This window comes from Haemaphysalis longicornis, unplaced genomic scaffold, assembly GCF_048455015.1.
Source record: "Haemaphysalis longicornis isolate Haplotype H1 unplaced genomic scaffold, Haemaphysalis longicornis Haplotype H1 scaffold_6, whole genome shotgun sequence".
Lineage (NCBI taxonomy): Eukaryota > Metazoa > Arthropoda > Arachnida > Ixodida > Ixodidae > Haemaphysalis > Haemaphysalis longicornis.
This window is the reverse complement of record NW_027526407.1, coordinates 191,233,559-191,247,501: the sequence shown is the minus strand read 5'-3', so window position 1 is coordinate 191,247,501 and position 13,943 is coordinate 191,233,559. Positions and strand designations below refer to the sequence as shown.

Sequence of the window (13,943 nt, the reverse complement as noted above, 5' to 3'; positions counted from 1 at the left end):
GGGGATAAGAAAGGGGGGTGGTGTGGGCGACAACGAACAAAGGAAATTCAGAAGCAGAGTCCGCTTGTTGGTTTATGCGTGTACCGGCAACATTTGTCTCGCATAGACGTTTACAGCGCATGAGCGCTATTTTTTCGCGCATTGCACGTACGTGCTTTTCGCTGGCAGATTGTTTGTAAAATGCCGCTCAGTCTTGGGTATAAATGGTTTTGTATATAGTAACAAACAGTTCAGCAGTACCTAATATAAACGTACGAAATAGAAACCCCGTAAGCGGGTTGCTAATTCAGAATTATTTTGACGGAACCCTCTAGCCGACGCCACAGTCACTTCTTTGGGGTTTTTGGTCGTGAAGCAAATTTCAGCTCCAAGATACTTGAACAAACAGTACGGGAAGTTGGAAAATAAACTTGCTGTCATGTGCGAACATTAAACTGCAGCTTAATTGCCAAAAAGGCAAGCACCCCTGCCGTGCGATTGTTCCCAATGCTTCCTACAACCCGTGCGGCCGAATGGCGCGCGGGTTCTCGAAAGTCATGATTGGCGCAACCAATCAGATGTGTCAAAACGAAAAGCGTGCGTCTTTGAAACGGGACCGCGAGTTTTGAAAGATAAATGCCGGTTGGACTCATTTCCGATGAAATTCAATGTGATATTCGGAGTCACCGGGAAAGAAACTATACAAACGTGCCTCTAAATAAAAGTTTTTTAAAGCACTTCAACTTCCCCTTGGGTTGAATGCGACATGTTCGGTCGACTAATGACTCTCTAGAATTTTCAGATCATATTCGCAAGCCTAGCTGCAATAATAAAAATGCTATAAACAAATACTACGTTAATACTACGCTAAATAATAACGGCAGCCTGTTTTATGGCGTCCTCCATGCCACCGGATCAGTTCCAATGGTAGCTAAAGAGGCCTAGTTTTAAAATTACATAAAATCTGTCTTAAAACACCCGGAATACACACCACGGTTTGAGAAATATCTTAACATCCGAAATTATCAATTTCATACGAACTTTAATATGTGTAACTGAAAAGTAGAAATGCTACTTAGAGATACGTACAATTTTTTCATTGTTGACTGTGATTGTTTTGAATATTTTAAACGCGTACGAAAATTTCGGACAGGTAAGACTTCGAAAACGTACTGCACAGTGTGTTAAAACATTTAATAAATCTATATAGTGTCAAATCACTCACTACTTATATATGAAGAATAATATTATTGTGCAAAGGATTAGCCGTATGTGAACCCGCAAGTATAAGAAAATTATTTGTTGTGTTAGGGTCCCGATTTTTGTGTAGGTATGTGCCTTTCCCCGCGTGGGGTTTGACAGCAAATGCTTCGTTTGGCTACCACCAATGTTCGATGGAGTTCGCAATATTTTTGGATGGCTGATCAATCCTCGAGTTCCTGTGGGCGACTTATGCACCGAGGTTTCACTCTGTCATACACAAGTGCCGCGAGCATGCCAATGCAGAATGCCTTTTTCACTTAACATTACCACCACTAATCTCTGCCGCAGCAACTTCGATGAGCGTGTCGAGTCGATATCTGCACCGTTCTCTGACCTGACTGTGTTAAAACGGCAGAAAAAAAGACGCACTTTTGGAGTCAATTTTGACATCACGTGAATGGAACCTTTTGTCCCGTTTCGGGCTTCAAAACGACTTGTCCATCACGGAGAACTATTTCACCGCCTGTTAGCGTCTGATTCTTGTGGGTACTACATAGGCCTCTGAACATTGTCTGAAAGGTATGTACGACAGTGCAACATCGAGCCACATGGGGGCAGCGCTAACAATGCAGCGTGCTAAACTGTGCGTTTATTGGCCCGAAACAAGTCGAACTACTGAGCACTATGTCACTACTTGTGCCCATTGTCAAAAAATGAAAACTCCCGCCTCTATGGGGGAGGGCTACTTCCACCTGTGCAGCCTTCATGTCGTTCTTTTCAAAAGGTTGGCCGACTCTGTGCGCCTTTCCCGGCGCTCCTCACATCGAAACTTCTTGATTCTTGTATGTACGCATAAAGGGCTTCTAAACTTTCTGCAACTGCAAACCATTTCTCTCTTCCTGCTTGTAGAAATTTTGCTTGGCTGTGCACAACAACAAATTATATTCAGTCAACGCTTTCCTACATTCACTGAAACAGTGCTTGCAGAGCTTTTCGACCTATGAGCAGTGCAGTTGTCCCAATTTTAGACATACCACCCTCGCCCTAACAATCTTGCGCAACAAAATAATGAAACACCAGAAGCCAAGCTATGTACTTCGGTTCAAACATACACTCTACAAAGGTATTTCTTCGTTTCTACCGTGCGCGTACAACTCCAACAAAATGAAACAACTGTTTATAGCACCTAGTTTATCGCTTACGCCCTCCAACCATCCCCGTTTCTGCACACCATGCCCTACATTGCCCTGCACGGTGATCATTCGTAGGCAAGGAATATTTGATAAGGACGCTATTTGGCTTGCCCGACTTCAATTGATTGTACCAGATCGGTGCTCTCAAAAGCAATTCGACCATCATTCACGCATGCTGCCAATGCACCTGATGATTTTATGTGGCTTTAAAAGCCATTCAGTATGCGTGGGTATCTGACCAGCACATGTCACGTTATTTCGGCCCGTTTGTTGTGGTCAAACGAATCGACGACGTCACGTACGGTATTTTCCGCATCAACCTGACTGGCCCGTAACCCAAAAATACACAAGCAGTGCATGTTCTCATTTGAAAACATTGGAAAGCCTGCCGGAAAATTGATTTCCCAAACGGCTTAGCCTTGGATAGTAAATTGCTGTTTGTGTATCAGCCGCAACAAATTACAACCGGCGCCGGCCTTACTTATGAAGCCAAACGAAAACATAGGAAGACCTTGCTGCCTGGCAGACCACCACCATCGTTGCACTACTCTCAACTTTCAAAAAACGTAGAGTACGACATCACCCCGTTAATCTCTGAAAATCCTAGTGTTGACATTGGATGAATTTTTTCCTAATGTTGCACCCAGAGCATAATGCATCTTAGTAAAGCAGTTCTTTGGAAACATTATTACATTTGGTATTGTAGTGAAAGCTACACTACGCTTCCTCGGACAGTGTTTGTGCGGTCACCAGTTTTTACCTTGAGAGGTAGAGGTCAAAACACAACCCCCTTCCGCAGGCGCGCGGCGCGGAGTAATGGCCCGATGGCAAGGAGGGGTAGGCAGCCGTGGGAGATAGGCTAATGCTTGATTAAACCAGAGAGAACCTAAACAGACACAGGGAGAGGAACGTAAGGGCAGCCGCTGGTTTAAAAACTTAAGTTTATTATCAAGAAGGGTGAATGTAAACACTTAGCACCAAACCATAAAGACAACCCGCATGAGCAAAACAAGTTTAGAAAAGCCACGGTGGTAGGGCAACTACCCAGCCACCGGCTACGGTCTAGGCCCATGCAGACATCCATCTCTTTGGTTTGAAGACACACGCTTGCTTAGCTGACACACTTGTCTTCTTCCTGTTTCTGCCATGTGGAGCTTTTATATATTTCCCGGGCCTTGGTTCACGGCGCTAAATAACATCTGAGTTGCCGGAAAATGTGTCTGAAATCTGCTCACTTTGTAAAATGTGAAGAAAGATGGGTCATGTGGACCCTTTTTTGCCACTACATGGTTTTTAAATGCACGTTAGATACAACCTGTGTTTCACTTCCTTTGTATTTATTGAAGTTGGCTGTGGTTTTATCGAAGCACATGTATTTCCAACTAGCCCAGATTGCAACCTTTCCGGCGAGAGATAGCCGAGGAGGGAAGAAAAACGTGCGCAGAAACCATGCCGCCACCTGGAAGAAGAAAGTTAAGAGATAGACGCTGCATCGATGAACGCGCGCCAAAGAGGAATGCCATGAGGGCACGTGCCACGCATAGCCGTGTGCGACGATGGAGGACGATGATCTAGCTATAGTGGCTCTTAGAGCGCCGAGGCGTGAACAACACCGTGAAGCAAATAGCGAAAAATGCTTTGAAGCGAATAAAAAGTGTATTCATTACCAACATATATGTATACCCTTGCGAAATCGCACCTCGACCACACCACAACAGTGGGCGTAGCCAGGGCAGTGAAGCTTTCCCTATCAAATAGGGTTTAATAAAGGTGAACCAAGGCAAATTTTAATTGGAGCAGTGGCAAATGGATGGCGTACGGATATAGGTGCACATAGCAGTAGCAGAGAATATCTGTATTGCTGAACACACCGCCTGTTTGTGCTTTCAATCCTTGGTATTTTTTATGTAATGCATAAATGATCGATTTGCGCCGACAATATTATGCTTTGCCAGGAGACTCTCAATAAGCGTTAAGGAGGCTTATAGATAATGTGCCAGGGTGGGAACTCGAATATCGGCGTGGCAACGTTTTAAACGCCGAAGATAGTTCTGGTGGTGCTCAGATGTTTTAGTGGATAACACAACTTCAGGAAGCCTGGGGTTTTTTTAGTTATTATCTGCTCATTTATTATATTGCTGATATATTTCTACCTAATATACAAAGCACATGGAAGACATTTGGGAAAAGCTCAGCGCTTTGCAAGTTTTACTAAAACCTCTGATTAAAACTTTGGAGCCAGTAACAAGTCGCCACGCAATAACACACTACTCCGCCACTGCATACATCTCTCTGAAACCAGTTACCGCATTTTTTATTCGCCTGTACAGGCATTGCATGGGCAGTTTAAAACATTATTAATCTTCTAGTATTTTTCTACTTTTGTTCTGTACCATATATTGTTCAGAAAAGGGGAAACCAGCGAGCAGAACGCAGGACAAGAGGAGGAGGCACACACACAACACTGCTGGACTAACAACTGGTTTATTCGGCAGAAAAACATCACATTTATACGCCAAAACCTGCGCGCGCGCACACTTTTGAACAACGTGAAGTGCTGAACTATAAAGATTAGAATTCAAATTCCTTTTCCGTGATAACAGCCGAAGGATCACTAACGCAACTCTGGTTATTTTTTCTTATTAAATTAGCTTCTAGCAGTTTAACATGGTTTTCTCTGCTCCCCGCCAACTTTCTGGTCTGTGCCCCCAAATCTCGGGTGGGAAGAGGCCAGCTGGCACTTGCAAAACTAACCACCAGACGAGGTTCACCATGTGCGCAGTTGGGGTGGTTTATTCTACCCCGTTGTCCTAAGGAAAAATATACATTGGGCAGACTGGCGGGTGCCTAAATGAACGCCTGAGGCAGCACCGAGGAACCTTAGGCTTGGGCACGGGAAGCAATTTAGCTTTGCATGTATTAAGATTGCCAGAATTGTGCCCTACAGTTTCACCTCGCTAGCATTATCGGTCGTGGGAAAACGAGACGTGAGCGCGAACTGCTAGAAGCGTATTTAATAAGAAAAAATAAACAGAGTTGCGTTACTTATCCTTCCGTTGTTATCACGGAAAATGAATTTGAATATTTATCTTTAAAGTTCAGCTCTTCACGTTGTTCAAAAGTGTGCGCGTGCACAGGTTTTGGCGTATAAATAGGATGTTTTTCTGCCGAATAAACCAGTTGTTAGTCCGGCGGCGTTGTGTGTGTGCCTCCTCCTCTTGTCCAGCGTTCTGCTCGCTGGTTTTCCCTTTTCTGAACATTATGAATCAACTAGCCCAGCAATTCACTCTCTGTAGCATATATTCTTCTGAAAGTAAAACAAACCTACGTCTCTGAATTCTCAGCCTATTTTAAACATCCCGCATCTTTACTGTTTCATAAATAAAGGCACAAATAATTGCTGCCTAAACAGTTGTCGCAGACAGCTTGACGATGCCGTAGCTCCTTTAAGAATCATTAGCTGCATCGGGACAAATGAAACATACTTATAGGGAAACGGCAAACACAAAACATTCGAAGACAACCACACAATTTTTGTTTTTTTTTGTCGGACGTAACGCTTGCTATCGTTCAGGAGTGAAAAACTAAGCAAAAACAGCAAACGAAACAAATAACGAGGTGGGGAACCAAGTTTTATACACTTCAAACTCTGCTACCGTTCCAAAGCTCGGTTTGCATCAAAATGGGCACAATGAAATGCATTTAAAAATCAACGTCGAGTATTCTCTATGGGGCGTCTCAAGTATTTTAGCACGCTCTATGGACCACCAGATATACTGTGCTCATTAAATAGTAGTTATTTCTGTTTGTCGGGACCTGTATATGATTCCTTCGACCTTTCTTTACTGGAGTACATAGGCGATATTTGAACAAGTTGAAGGTTTTAATAAGAAGACTTTTCAGTAATGTTCTTGTTTCACTTCTTGTAACCCACGTAGGATAGGGGACGAAGCAAATTCTCTTTTGGGCTTATAAACTTTATGTTGAGCGCACTACTTTGCAGTACCTCAAGCTATTCCAAAATACCTTAAAGGGGTCCTGAAAGAGCTTCCGCCGATGCATGGATGTACATGTAACAAAATAAAGCAATGTATTAGCAATCTTCTCTCGCATGAATTTGGTTAAAGCGATGAGTATTATCTAAAAAATGTTAAATCAAAAACCGTGCAATATCGTCACTCCGCATTTCCTGCTCCTTTCTACTTTTTCTCTGCTGTTGCCGGCGCGAGAGCCTGCCCTCCCATAATGCTGCTTCCCTTAGCAGTGACGTACTTCCGCTATTACGCTCCTCAGACTGGCATCTGCTACGGGCAAGCTCTTTTGGCTTTTTAATCTTTGTTTACACCATGGATCCCGCACGCCGCTCAAGGCTTGAAAGAGAACAAAAAACGTGGCCGCATCTGTGCTTTCTGGCCGTGCCCTTTTGCGGTGTACGTTGCTGCAGTTGCTATCGGTGGCACGTGACTTTCTACCTGTGGCGAACTCGCAGCCGCACGGGGAGGATCGTGCGCTCGTTCCCTTTGATGCACCGTGCACTGTTTATCCAAAAAAGCGCCGTCCCAGATGTGGCTCCACAGTTGCCGGGTCTCATTTTGCGGCGGCGGTAATTCCTACCGGCGGCGTGTGAAAGAGACATTTTAAACTGATACAGAACCCTCGGACAAAACGCGCCGGTTCGGATCGCTTTATCAGTGGCGATGAACGGGAATGCGCAAAGCAAACCAGCGCCGCACTCAAGCAGCGTGCACCCGTGTTCTGACAAGCTGCACAAATATTTTGTGAGCGGTAGTAATAGAGAGTTTTTGAATAACGTACGCAGTCGTACGCAAACAGTTAGCGAGTGATATTTTTTTAATCGTTCGCAGTGTGCATGCGCCATACGTTAGACGATTCTGCTTTTAGCGGACGGAAGAGTAGCGGACGCCATTTCATCAAAATAGCGTGCGTACGTGAGGCCGCTTGCGTTTTTAACGTGGCGGCAAGTAGCGCGACAACCAACATCGGTCAAGCTCTTCTGTGGACTGTAAATTGCTTCGAATGAACCAAGTTTTTTGCCTCTGTGTTTTTAAATACGACGAGTGATTAGCACGTCGCCCTCACCCAGATCTGTATCGTCGTAACATTGTGACTGTCCGAACGAAGCTTGCAGCTAAACTGGCTAAACAAAGCCAGCGACCGAAGCTGTGAGTGTGTATGTGCATCGCCTCCTGTATGCACATCAGCCCGGGCCGACCAACAACGCCCTGTCCTTCTACTCTGGCCACTCTCCCCCAATCGGTAGCCTTCCCAGCGCTTCAATCATGTGACCAGTTCAGCTTGGGGCGAGGCGTGGTGGAGAGCGGCAACGTTGGCAAAATATGCTCCACCGCGGCTCTGAGCTTTCTAGCGCTGGCGCGAGCGCCGTTTTTTTGGCAATCTCAAACATCGGCTCCCTTGCAACAAGGCACAAACCGTTCTCAAAGTCAGTTACGTTCGCGTGATTCCGGTTCAGATCGGGGCCCCACCTCGCGACATGTGGGCACTGCAGGCGCACCACTCACTCCCATGGGGAAGTGCGCGATGCGTTTGGCAAGGTAAAAATGCAGGAGGCGATGGTGGGTGTGTCGTGAACGCGTTTGTTTTACGATGAAATGCGACGTTGTGCTTCTGCGGGTGGATAGTGGTTCCAATGGTCTGGATTACCTTTCTCAACCGACGTAGGACGGAACCTCGCACGAGGTATGTGCAGTGCGCGTGGCTAAAAGCCTTCTCGGCTTGCGCACCAGTGTGACTTGCTGTTCGTCCCCGTAAACGGCGCACGAGGTGAGTGCCAAAGTTACGACGAGCTGGAGGAGGCAGCCGATCACCTTTCAATCGCGCTTCAGACTTGTAACGCACGTTGTGACGTTGTGTTCATTCAAAACGCACCGCTGGATTGTTTTAAAGTTTAATAAAGTGTAGGCGTCAAAACCGGGCATTTGGCTCAAGGTGCTACTGCGATTGCACGATAGAAATGGCACGGGGCTTCAACGCTTTCTTTATGAAACGTACTAAGGTAAGGGAATATCCATGTCGTGTTATGGCCTTGTTGCATACATTACAAACGATTAGCGTTTGTTTACGCTTGTTTGTATAGTCGTAAAATGTCCAAGCACTCCGGAACTACGCTGGAAGGTCTGCCGGCAAGCCGACGGTGTGCAGACGACACATCTCTTTGCCGGAAATGCGTGAAAAATCCGCCCAATACCGGAATGTCTACCTAATGACGTAGACCTACGTAGACGTGCGAAGATGACGGTGTCCGAAAGCGCGGAGGCTAGGGTGAGAAAAGAACGACACATTTTGCAACAAAAGTGCGAGCTTTCCGCTGGACGTAAAAGAGTAACACTTTGCACAGATGACGTTGACGCCCCAATCTAACGATTTTCACTAGTTCGTTTATTGTGGTCAAAACGCCTTTCAGGGTGCCTTTAAGTAGAATAAAAAGAGATACATACAGTAGTATTATAACTAACTCGGGGGAATGGCATTTGACGACACATATCCGCATGATTCTAGTCAGACTTTTTATGTCGAGGTCAACATAATTATTTTCTGATATATTTGCACAAAACAAGACAACAGGCCGTTAAAAACGACGCACATACCTAATATCCCCAGAAATAAACGTAGGGGCCTTAAAAATACAACTGGCTTGTTCTTACAGAAAAGTGTATCTGCGTTTTCTGTGTAGTACTTCGCATAAAGCTTGCACCACGCCATTTTCCCAACGCACCCGTGTTGAGATTCTGTTATTAAAAATTGATCACCGGTATTTTCAGAAAAATACCACGGTTGTTTGCGTTACTAAAAAAAAGTTGTTGGGCGGCTGATTTTTAATAAATCTTTCAAATATGATATAGATTAAAAGGTGCTCAAGTCTTTTGTGCGCATTGGTTTCCCGCAGTCTCAAAGCTGCTTCCGCAATACACGTTACCGCTGACACGTATTCCTGAAACGATCACATACACATAATCTTAACGGTGAACTAGTTTCAATTCAAAGCAGTATGTATTTTATTGTAGGGTTTAACGCGCCGACGCAACGCTGGAGACGAGACGCGCCGTAGTGGTGGGCTCTTGATCAATTGTGACCACCTGGGGATCTTTACGTGTGCGAAAATCTTGTTCACACGAAAGTTTTTGCTTTTAGCCTCCATTAGAAAAAAGGCCGCCGCGGCTGGCAATCAAACCCACGCCCTCGTGGTCCGCAGCGCAACGCCTTGGCAACTGATCCACCGCGGGAGTACCAGTGTGTATTTAAACGTTGGCTCGCTTTTCTTCGAAGCCATACTTTTCTACCTCAACCAGTCAAAGGTTTATTCGTGCCGTGCGGGACAAGAAACTCCCAAAGCGGCTGTGGAGACGTAGGGTGCTTTTCACTCACGCAGCATAGTGTCGATGGCGCAGTGATAGTGCGCTGTTACCCAGCGTTCCCTGTGCTCCCCAAGGCGGACGCGTCCCTTTTGTCAGCTTTGTCGTCTTCTTTAGCGAAGGTGTTGGTCGTTTTTTGTCGCAGCTTCGCGTCCATTGCGCACTTACTAAGCTCAACTTGATTAACTTGTTTGACATCACCTCCGGTGCAACCGGGACACGTCGCAACTAACAAGAGCGTCGGAAAAGATATGTTAGGATTTGTTTGCTGGTCGGGAAAACAAAATGTAGAGACCACTTACAGACAATTGGTCGCTATAGAAACGCCACCTTTTGCGCACTGCTTCTCACGAATGGGACTGCGTTTTCTAAATTGCTATTTCTAAATTTCTAAAAAAAACGTATCTTTGCCGTGCGACCACGTAATTCTGTCTGGTCCGGCTTACCCACGAGGTGCTGTGGAACAAGTTAATCTAGCCATGCGAAGTAAATGGGTAAGAGACGCGAAGCTACGGCAAAACAGGCCTAACACCGTCGCTAAAGCAGACGACCGACCCGACGGATGGGTCCCGCCGACGCGCCCGCCGGGCCAAACACGGGGAAGGCTAAGTACTAGCGCCGTATAGCCCGCTAACTACACTGTGCTCCGTGAGTGAAAAGTGCCCTCTGCCTGCCCAGCCGCTTTGACGGAACCTTTGGCTGGCAGAGCCAGAAAGCTCCGCTTTACCAGTCAATAGACTATTTTTAGGTGCACGTAAGCCTAATAAAATTCTATAAACTCAGAAAATTGGCGAGAAATTACACCTTCAAAAGATTCCAACGACCAAAACTAAGATTACGCTGAAAACAGGAATCTTTTTTCCCGTAATGGTGATGGTGTTATGTCACCAGCATTTACGTGATGATTAGAGAAATGCATTCCCTGTACAGTAGATTCTTAACAATAACGGGCACTTATAGTGTACAAGTATCCCAAGAGATGTCAATTCAAATCTACAACGCAACTGCCCATAAAATTACACCCAATATACGTTCGCGACTACCGATTATATAAACCTGCCGTTGGTAGAGTTAGTGCATTGCAAGTAGAACTAGAATGCACCTGTTACTAGTGGGCTTTTGAATCTTTTAAAGAATTTCTTTTAAGCACGCAGAACTGTTGACATTCAAACTGACGTGAAAATATTGTTATTCGTTTATGCAAAAAGCGGCTTTGCTTCCTCCTTACGTCGTGCTCCAAATAACTACTGTTATCCCAGATAACACGCTACCTGGAAGATTTGAGTATTGCTTGATGCTTTGCCGCGACTGAAGGCACCTCCATAAATTTAGATAACAAGCTGTGAACAATACTTTCTGTAAAAAGGAAAGATTCCCACATATCGGAATAAAAAAGCTGTATTACTCACTTTGCGTTTGCACCTTCAGTGGCTAAAAGAGCCACCAAAAAGATCACTTTAATACAAAGTGTCTTCATTAGAGCACTGCACGCGCAGAAACACGAAGCCAGGGATTGTTCTGCTCCTGAGTCCTCACTGCTCCGATAAGAGAAATATTCATTTATTTATCGAAAAGATTATTGCTACAAATACACCTGGTAGTGTTGTAAATATTGCTTAAGCTTTCTCACGAGACCTCTATCGCCCTCTGACATCTTCACCGCAAACTTGAGGTATTTAAATCCCGTGGCAGAATTTTTTTAATTTATATTTTCATATAACCTTTTTTTATTTCGAATAATTTCGCAAAAATGTCACAACTTTATTTAGAATACTTTCGTACGTACTTCGGAATACTTCGCTGGAAATGGTATGTCGTTCCCGCTGCTTACGTTCGCACACTCATCAAATGTTTAAGAAAATAAGATGCGAGCGCGAACTTTTTGAGTCTTTGTTCATGTTTGTTTTTTGTTACAGCTTGTAAGGTTTATTTTTTTGTAAAATTTGATATCTAAATACACATCTCTTTCAAAAACTAAAAAAAATAAACAAAAGTAATATTATTATCACAAAAGCAATAATAACAAAAGTAATATTATCATTTGAATTGTTAGGTCGAAGACCTAACAATTCAAATGACGCAATAAAGTATGCCTAATTAGGGTGAGTTGCATACGCTGTGGTTTCGTGAAAACGTGCTTATCTGAAACAGTACACGGTGAAATATAGGTTAGTAAAAATATTTTAAGACAGCGTACACCTAATAAAAAGCTGGGGGATAGAAATCCGGCTGCCTTGCGGGAAAATATTTTCGTTAAGAAAACAGTGAAGCCCGTGAGTCACGCGGAAAAGCCGTCAAAACTTTCCTGATCTGAATGAAAGTCGCTGTGAATTTGCCACATAAGAATTCCATTTTACCCACTCCCGGCATGTGGCCTCATCCAGTTTCGAGGTGGTCATTCCTTGATACGAAACATAATCTGACGTGTGTAAATGTGCTTTTTAGTAGCAAAACCCCGTAGGGGTGAGGGGTTGTTGGCGTCTCCTGTCGTCTTCGTCGCAGTCGTAATCGTCGCCTCGTGTAGTCACGGTGCTAAAAAACACTGCGTCACTTGTTAACGCCGGGTGTTTCAGTGCTTCGTATTGCGTATTAAAACACCGGGACACTCATTTCTACTTCCCGCTAGAGACCATTGTGCTTCAAAGAGAAGACACCTTTTCAGCAAAGCTCTACACCTCTGCATCCAACGTTTTCATCTCTGTTGGCAAAAACTCCAAGGCGCAAAGAATAAAAGTTCCAGATGATATCTATGGTTAGGTTTTAGGATGTACGACGCGATAGCGTTACTTCCACATGAAAGAAAGACATTTGAAAATAATTCTTTCTAAGCAATGATGTTCGGTCAAGAAAGCAAAATTACCTGCAAAGGTTTTTATTCGTCGTGGCACAGAAACGACAAAAGCCACCTGCGCTTGTGCAGCTAGAGATGACAGCCTGAAAGGTTTTGCCAGTGAAGGGGCTCTGCGAAGGGGCTGGTGGAGACGGCGAGGGTGCTGTGCTTCAAAGCTTTTTCTCTAGAGTCGTCGCCAGCCTTAAAACGTTTAGTTTTCTGGCTAAGAGCCAGGGTAACAGACAGAACATCTTTATTGAGTAAACGATAAACACGATAAACTGCGAATTCAGACAAACGGGGTAACCAGATGGTAGGGCGTTTAATGGTTAAACCCGAAGGTCAGGGTTAAAATGCAGCGGCTAATTTTCTTGCTCCCTCAATTAGTTCACGCTGACCTGGTGACAAAGTGGTCCGGGCTGCCTTCCATGTTTTGGGGTAAGCGGAATGTGCAATGTTTTATTAGGTAGCCTCTGAGGATATGCTTATATACGGCCAGGTTGAGTGGAAGAGGTAGGGTTTTTCCGTAAGTAGCAGATTTATACAAAACGTTTTCGCCCATAAAGATTTGATGATATATTTACTCCCCACATAGCTAGCGATTCCTCAGCGCTGAGATCCCTTTTTGCTTCAGGGACAGGTGGTGTGGATGGGGTAATTGTACGTTCGCCCTACTTTTTCACCCTCTTATACTCATTCACCCTCTTGTATTCGCGGGTGCAGGGAGCATGGTATGCAAGTTCACCTGCTGTTTAACGGCTTCGGCAGAGTCCTCTAGACCTTCATGTTCGGGTGTCAATGTGATTGATGTCAAGTGTAATTATTGTGGATTGAGGAATATTCTTTCAAGCGTTTAGCTGTTCTGCCTGCCGGCACAAGTCGAAGAGCTCTTTGAGAGTGAGTAGCGAAGTTTAAGCTGCTAATGATTAGTCCCGATAGGCGGATTGCCGACCTTTTTGGTGATCAGGAGAAGCGGAAGTTTGAGGCCAGTCTTATACGCTGCCTGTTGAAGATGTTTATTTATTTTTATTCAGCCTCGGTAACTTTCTGGAACGGCAAGCCGTACAATATACCTCTCGTTATCAATGCGTGCATGAGTATTGTTGTTTCATTTATCTTTTTCAATCTTTTCCCTTCTTAGGTACTTTACAATGCGAGGCAAACAGGTAAATATTTTCGATTATTTTCTGATTGTTAGATAACCTCCGCCGCATTTTTTAGGGCCAAGCTGACTATGTTTACGTGACCGCCCGCTCGCACGAAAGCCTGGCCAATTTTTAAGGTGATTGTTGAATTGGCCGCGGGTGGCCATACAGCCTTTTTCGCACAGAAGTTGCAGCGGGGAAG

At 44.6% G+C, this 13,943-nt stretch overlaps 1 long non-coding RNA gene across 1 annotated transcript in view; it reads right to left on the bottom strand.

Annotated features, from left to right (window-relative positions):
• LOC144142134 (uncharacterized) overlaps positions 1-11,409 on the bottom strand; it is a 63,669-nt gene extending 52,260 nt beyond the window's left edge. Inside the window, exon 1 of the long non-coding RNA XR_013316853.1 lies at positions 11,176-11,409. This is a non-coding gene — a long non-coding RNA (uncharacterized LOC144142134). The remainder of the gene's footprint in view (positions 1-11,175) is intronic.
• Positions 11,410-13,943: the final 2,534 nt, after the last annotated feature.